The following is an 8,390-nucleotide window of genomic DNA, read 5'->3' on the forward strand; positions in this document are numbered from 1 at the left end:
GGTCAAGTGGGCTGGTGGTGGGTTGCTGTAGTGTGGGTTGGGTTGGTATGAGAGGCAGGTGTGTGGTAGTCAAGTGGAAGCAGTAAAAACTAAGAAAGCCATATAGATATCCTAAAGCTCTTCCTTACTGTCAACAGATTAAATGAGTGTGTAAAATACCACGACAAGATGGTATAGTCAACTGGTATTATCTAAGGAGAACTACTACTGATATGTATGGTGCCAGTGGAGTGGTATATAGTAATGCCCGAGGTTCGATCCCCCGAGCAGGATGAAACTATGGGCAAGTTTTTTTTACACCATTTGCCTCTGTTTACCCAGCAGTAATTGGGAACCTGGATGTTAATCGATTTGTGCATCGTATTTCGGGGTAGTGATTAGCCAGTGCAGTTAGTGAGTCGTCCGGTCTTCTTGGGTTATTCCTGGATCACACACACACACACACACACACACACACACGCACACACACACACACACACACGACCTACCACAAACCACTTAATGTTTTGTCACATCATCCAATTCTCATTCGCCTGCATCACTGGTTCTCTGTCGTCAACTGCATGTCGTTAGCTTCTATTTCAGACACGGGTAAATAAATGAATAAACAAGTAATTAATAAATAAATGAAGACGTTGATAGAGTGCGAAGCTGGGACAATAAACTGGGAGACGGCGGTGATTGGTGTGTGTGTGTGTGTGTGTGTGTGTGTGTGTGTGTGTGTGTGTAGGCTGTCTCCGTGAGCGACAGGTAATGCCATATCAGGACATATGACAACGCTTCCTTGTAATAAATTAGTGCCGGTAATATACTTTCATGTTATCTAATAGTATAGTGGAGACTAATGAGTACATGTTTAATTATGACTATATCATTAATAATATTACTATTATTATTATTGGTGGTGGTGGGTGGAGGAAAAATTGCAGTAAATACCACAAAATTTACTTCTTTTTTTTTTTTACTGGGCACTCCCCTACATCCTTTTGCAAGGTGAAGCGCAGAAGCGTTTACAGTGCCCAACAGGGAAGCATGCTAAGTTCATGCTTGCCTTTATGTCTCATGAGTTAAGGGCGTAGAAGCCTGAAGAGTCAAGGGCATAGAAGCCTGAAGAGTCAATGGTTTATGTAATCAAGTTATTGGAAGCTCCAACAACTTGTCCCTGAATACGAATTCGCAACTTTCGACTTACACCAGGTACCTACTTTACTGCTAGGTGAACAGGGACTAATGGGGGCTAGGAAGTATGTCCAAACAACTTCCACCGGCCCGGGAATCGAACCCGTGACATCTCGCTTGCGAAGGCAAGAGCGGTACCACTCTACCACCAGCACCCCTAATGAATCTTGTGACCTGACCCAAGCCGTGACCCCTGCCCCAAGCTATGACCCCCTGACCCAAGCCTTGTGCCCCGAAAGAACTTGTGTAAATCATTATATAGATTTCAACTTGGGAGACTACCTGTCGACATGTATTATACAGTAAGGTAAGGTAAGGTAAGGTAAGGTTGTTATGTGGGGGATAACTTTAAAATAGCAATCATTAAATATTATCTACAGGTTCAAGGCTATGCTGTTTATATTGCATCATTTTTTAATACAACCTGCATGCATGAATAGCTGGAGGTTTTTTTTTAACTATAGTAGCCCTTGTCACATCCACACCAAACAATATTTGTAATGAGGAGACGATATTTGGATGTTAGGATTACATTAAGCGGTGTTGTACTACCTCTTCACACACAGGGACCAAGAGAACACACCATTAACGATGATCAAACTGTGTGCTGGTCGATAGTGGAATTTAATGAACACAAACAACATATTATCAAAACTCTCGCCTCGCCTGATTGTCACTTCATATCGGAAAACAAGAATTTTATCCACCAACTATCTATTTTACGCTGGGGCTCTTTTTCTATATCCCTTCGTTAAGGACCGCTAACAAGGTCTCTACAGATGACACAATATGGGATAATGAGCCAGTGGGGTGACGAGGACGTGGTGTTGAGGAGGGTGATGTAGTGCTCGGTGTTCCTCAGACGTACTAGTGATCTGCACCCTGACGCCACGCCCGCCTGCTGCTGCTGATAAAATAACTACTATTTAACTCCGAACTGTGAGTTTTTTCTGTTTAAAACTGACACTGATGCTACAGGAATATATGTAGGAAAATACTTGTTATTGAAGGCCTTGATGATGTCAGGCTCTTCGGCTGAGAGCCACTTGACGAAGGCGAGGCTGTATCAAGCTGGCGTCAACGTGTTAAAACTCTCACTGGTGGCGCTGATGGTGTTTTATGGGTTCAGACACGTGCAGCAGCTGTGGTCACACCCTACAGCTGCCTCTTTCACCATCGAGGATGCTGCACCGCCCGGCTACCCAGCCATCACCGTCTGCCCGGCATCACCCTTCCCGACTCCGTTGCTCCTACAGTTGGGCATGAACGCCACGGCCTGCCAGACTAAGGATGAATGTATCAGTCTTCTCCTGAAGTTAGAAGGTGTGGCCGATAAGGTGACTGCACAGGAGTTGTGGCAGAGGTCGATCCTCCCTCTCCACCACCTCGTTCTCGTCACTCAGATCCACGGCGTTAAGGTAGTGCACGGAGACCATCGGGGAGACCATCACCCCTTTTGGAAAGTCTCCATGACGTCTATGGGACCTTGTTGGACCCTGACACCACCCATTCCGAGAGAGGGAGATCTGGCTTTCCCCATCACTGTCAAGATCCGCTCTCAGGTACCATGTTCACTCTACTTCATTATGTCACCTTATTACAAGAAGAATGTGTTCACCAACTGTGAAGAATTAGGTCAGTTGTGTAACACATCTTGTTCAATAGAAAAGTTAAAATTTTCAGCTTCGGACATTTTTGCGAACACACTAGTAGCTCTTCACTCCCCCGACGAGCCACCGACCTTCAGCAACCCCGAGGCTGTCATTCTTTTCCCCGCCAGCTTCCATTACTATCAGATGACGACTATGGTGACTCAGCGACGGATCAACTTGTTGGAGTCCAGTCATTGTAACTCTGATCCTCACTACAGCGCCTCCGTGTGTGTGACGCTCTGTTATGAAAAATACATTGGAAAATCACACAACTGCGTCCCCTTCTCTGAATATGCTAACCTGCACAGAGGAAAGTTCTGTGCGGATATATACATACCGTACAGACGTGCACTTATCGAGTCGTTACACACCTCCGATGGCTTCAGAGAGTTACGGAATTGCTCTCAGCAGTGCAAGACACCATGCAGAACGACCAAGTATACTTTCATAACAAACGAGCAACAAATGTATTCATTCAGAGAAAAACTACAGGCAAACACTCTCATCATCAAGTCGTCCACCCCGTATGTTGAGTCGGTGGAGGAGAAACAGGTGGGCAAAATGACTGCGTTTCTGGCTGACCTCGGAGGCAGCCTTGGATTCTGCTTCGGTTTCAGCCTCTTGACACTATGGCGCGCCCTACCTAACTTTCTCTCCGTCCTAAAGAGGCTCCGACACAAGACCCTGCTAGCGAGATCACATATAAATCCCAAGACCGCGAAATCTTATCCAGAATCCCCAGGAACACCATCCAACGAATGTGAATATCGAGGCTGGCTGGTGACGGGAGTAAGTATTTGCGTGGTGCTGTTTGTGGTGAACGCGGCACTTCTCTTCAACACTCATCTGCAGTATCATACAGTCTCGGTGGTCAGCCTAAACAACATAGCACCACCGTCTCCAGGGATAACACTGTGTCTTGATGTTAGCTTTGATATGAAGGCTCTGTCACGTCTTGGTCTTCAGATTAAGAAAGAATCCATTCCCGAGGGGATCTGTTCCGAAAAAATGTATTGTGAATACGAAGACCTTGTTTCTCACCTGCTGAAGGGGCTGCCGGGGGTGTGGGACTCAGGGATATCACTTAAAGACATTTGGGCCAATGCCACGTTTTCTCTAGATCAGTTCGTCCAGAAATTCGAGTTTGACAAAAACGAAAACATTGGGCAAGTTAAAGAAAGCTTGACTACTTCAGGAATGTGTTTCAGTTTCCAATCATCCCATTACAATTCTCTTACAGTACAGACCACTTCCCAAATAAGACAATGTAAAACGGGGTTTGGTGATACTGCCATAAGCATGGCCTTCCAACACCCAGAGTGCCGCAGGCGTGTCTTTATCCACCCACAACACGCGATTCCAGTGTTGTTAGAAGACACGGGCATCACCGGCATCTTAAGTGCCGCCTCGAAACTAGTCCTTGAGGTTCGAGCTATAACAGTACGCCGCCTCTCTACCCCAGTCAAACCTTGTAAGGACCCGCCATTCTCCAGGACTCGCTGCCTCCACCTGTGTCTGCTAGAGGCTGCAGCACGAGATGTGGGGTGTCGACTGCCTTACCTTAACCTTACTGATGTGCCCTTATGTAGTGACCAAGAGCAGTACGAATCATCCGTCAAGAATGACTATCTAGCACCGACTGCTAAATTTAGCGGGAGGTGTCAAGAATCTTGCCCAAGTGAGTGTGAGAGCGTTTACTACATCGTTAGGCACCAGAATCATAGAAAATACCGTGATAAGGACTCGGATATTAAGGTGTGGCAGCCGACAACTTCCCATCTGCACCTGTCAGAACAACCTTTGTCAACAACACTCTCTTTCCTCTCCGAGCTGGGGGGTATTCTGGGCCTGTATCTGGGCTGCAGTGTCCTCGATCTGGTTACATGGGCTGCCGAAGTCTTGTTTCGACCAACTACCTCCTCTGTCATCAGACGAGGGCAGGACAGAGGCGCCAAGTCTCATGGCGTCAGATTGATAACCCTGTGCTGGTTGCTTGTTGCTCTAGATGCTGTCACAGTACTTCTCATCACACGATTACAAGAGATGTATGTCAGTAAAACCACTTATAATAGTTACAAGGAAGAGGTCACAACAGGCCACGATTTCCCAGCCATCACTGTGTGCAGGTGGCCCCCGTTCAATATGTCTCGCTTATCTCATCTCGGCCTACACATCAATGTTGAGGAATATTGTACCCGAAACGCATTCTTCTCATATTATACTTGTGATACCTCTTTAAGCACAGTAAAAAATATCATGAATACTCTTCCTGGTTTAGAGAACCAGTCCATGAGGTTTGTGTGGGAGACGGCAGGGTGGGATCTGGCCGACCTGGTAGACTCCGTTACTTTGGATGGTGTGAGGCAAGAGGTGGGGTCCACCAGCTCTCACTGGCGCCCTCTGGTCACCTCACTTAATCGCTGCTTTACCTTCTCGCCTCCACGTGACAGGCGGCTCTCACAGGTGGATGTTTCCTTGGTGAAAATTACGCAAGTTGTAACCGAAGACTTCCTCTATTTTCCTTCTGTAGATGAACTCATACAGAATATGGTGTTCAGTGGCAGCGACCTTGGTCAGAGACATTTTATAAAGGTCCATTCCCGGTACGACACACCCATATTCAACGACGATCTGTTTAACGTGGAAATTCCTCATGATACATACCAGGAAGACATAATTATAACGGCAGATAAAACAGATTTCCTGAGGCTTCCAGATAATCATTATGCAAGAAGGACATTAAAGTCACACCATGACTGTACCCAGAGCTGTATCCTGGACAGCATTGCTACCGAATACAACTGCGTACTGCCTTTCATAGATCACCCATTATTACCAACATGTAATGCCACATCTTACAAACATTTCCCAAAGTATCTCGACAAGCTGAAAAACACAGTCCATAATTATTATTCTGTGAGTGAAACGTGTGAGTCTACGTGTCCACTTGACTGCCAGAGTACCAGCTACATAGTGTCAACGAGGGTTATCCCAAGGGTAGTCAGCACAACACCAGAACGAGAAACCCAAAACATAGTGCTGGTGATGAGCTCTGACCGCCACGACGTGTTCAGGGAGGTTCCTGTGCATAGTGTGGCGGGTGTTGTGTCGGAGGTGGGTGGTGTGGTGGGGGCACTTACTGGAGCCTCCCTCCTCGCCCTCCTCAAACTCCTGGCCAACAAACTCCCCCATGTCTTGTCATACAACCCCCAACACTAACTCCATCACCATCACCACCATCTTGTGACACCACCACCACCGCCTACACCAGCACCGCCACAACTTACACTAATACCACCCACAACTTACACCACCATGACCTACACACCACCAGCACGATCTACACCACCCCACCACGATCTACACCACCACCACCCACAGCAACACCAGCACTACCTACACCACCACCAGCACGATCTACACCACCACCAGCACGATCTACACCACCACCACCCACAGCAACAACACCACGACCTACACCACCACCAGCACGACCTACACCACCACCAGCACGACCTACACCAAGAATGAAGACATTTTAAAGAAGCAACTCGCTATCACACGAGCCGTAAGTTACGACAGTCCCGGAAGGAAACAACATTTTCAAAGCAAGTAATAAAGTTTATCGTCATATAAATCAACACATTTATCTCCCCCCTGGCAAAATCAAGAGCTGCTTCTGCCCTCACACTAAGTACCTGTCTGTGTCTCCCACCACCAGGACCCAACAATCTTACCTGTCCTCCTTTATTAAAAAAACAAATAAATAAATAAATTCAACAAAAGACGTCAAGTTAGACACAAGACGTTGGTGGCTTCACTTTCAACAAGGATTAAGACACATTGTGGTTTTTCCTTCGCATGGTATAAGTGCATAATAAATATTACAGTGTCATCATTTTACGCCGTGTGCCGTATATACTTACCTGTCTCTCAGTGCCTGGTGCGTGAGGGGAGTCGTGCTTAACTGAACCTTTCTCGACTTATTTACCACGCAAGTAACAAAGACTAAACAACAACTTTTCTGGACACTAAAAGGTGCCGTGTCTAAGCTAAGTGTTTTATCAAATGAAAATAAAGCACAAAGGATATGCAGTATAGAAATGTCGAATGGAACAGAACATGCTACTGAACACGATTGGTCTTGAGTAAACTAATCATCTAATGTGAAAGAATCTTATAAAAAATGCTTAAATAAAACACACATGACCTCAATACCGTGCAAAAGATCTAAACTTACCAAGGACGGAGAGGGAACCAAACACGGACAAGGGTCTCACCAGGGTCAAGGAAGAAGCACCACACCCTCCCAGGCTCTACAGTACACCTCACCAACACATCCCCAGGTAAGCAGTGTGTAAAATATGTAACCAAACAACCGGGTCATGGGGAAACAAAACAAAATAATAATAAATACGGATACACAGATTTTCATTTAAGTGGGGGGAGGCGTGTCAAAATTCAGCTTAAGGTTATGAAACGCATTGAGATAAACGTGTTAAAAGGTTCACAGCTTACCTACCCCTCCCCCCCCAAAAAATACTAATATTTAAATGTGAAAAACTCCCTAATTAAAATTCTGTTTAGTGTCAGTACAATTACGGAAACGATCTAAAACAATCAGTGGGGGTGAACACTGAGAGGAAGGCGCCCCACGTGACGGAATATTGAATACAAGTTAAAGCCGCAGGTTGTCCATCCAAGAGATGAAGTTTGCATCCTGTACACCGCGGCCGAATGACTTTTAAACCTGTGACCCTGACCTGTGACCTTTTCCTGGGGTCAGTATCACCTCAAAATAATAGAGGACAGTGTGTACAGATTTCCAAGGTGTGTTTATCTGGGTTGAGGTACCTCCATGATCTAGCCGAGAAACACGACAGAAAAAAAAATGACACGAATAAGAATAACCTCCCCCACCAAAAAAAAAATCAGTCATTATTCTCAGTATTTACAAAGTTGAAGGAGATGTCGAATAGTTTACCTTAACGACATAAAATTCACAAGATTTTTTACTTAAACATTACAACTGTTACGTGTGGATGGGTCATATAGTCTGTAAAATTAACTATTTAACTCTCTTGTTTAAGTTATTTTTACCACACTGACCATTTTGCGGAAGTCACGGGCAAGGAAATGTTACCACTGCAGCTTTATCACCAAACCTAACCTTACCGAGAGATTAGAACGTTTACAACTGTCTAATTTATACTTCAGAGGGACAATGGGGTGGGGCAGTTGACACAATATTACGAGCACCTCAAATAACATCACTCAGTTAGATGTAGAGTATATATAGTTACTAAACCTACTAGTGTTCATAGCCTCAAGTACAGAAAAATGCTAACCCCTAATTTTTTGGAAGTAAGAGTTGTACAATCTACGGCAATTTTACCGCATAATAGTCTAACTGTCAACCATCCTTGCAGAGCTAAACTAGTCATATTAGTTTTAGTATAAATATTTTTGTCCTTACCTCTAGTAGCAGCTGACATCCCTCGTATTGTGGTGGTGTAAAGTATCTCAAGTCCTCTTCTCTCACAACGGGGGACTCAAAGA

The sequence above is a fragment of the Homarus americanus genome, unplaced genomic scaffold (genome assembly GCF_018991925.1).
Source record: "Homarus americanus isolate GMGI-L3 unplaced genomic scaffold, GMGI_Hamer_2.0 scaffold22960, whole genome shotgun sequence".
NCBI lineage: Eukaryota > Metazoa > Arthropoda > Malacostraca > Decapoda > Nephropidae > Homarus > Homarus americanus.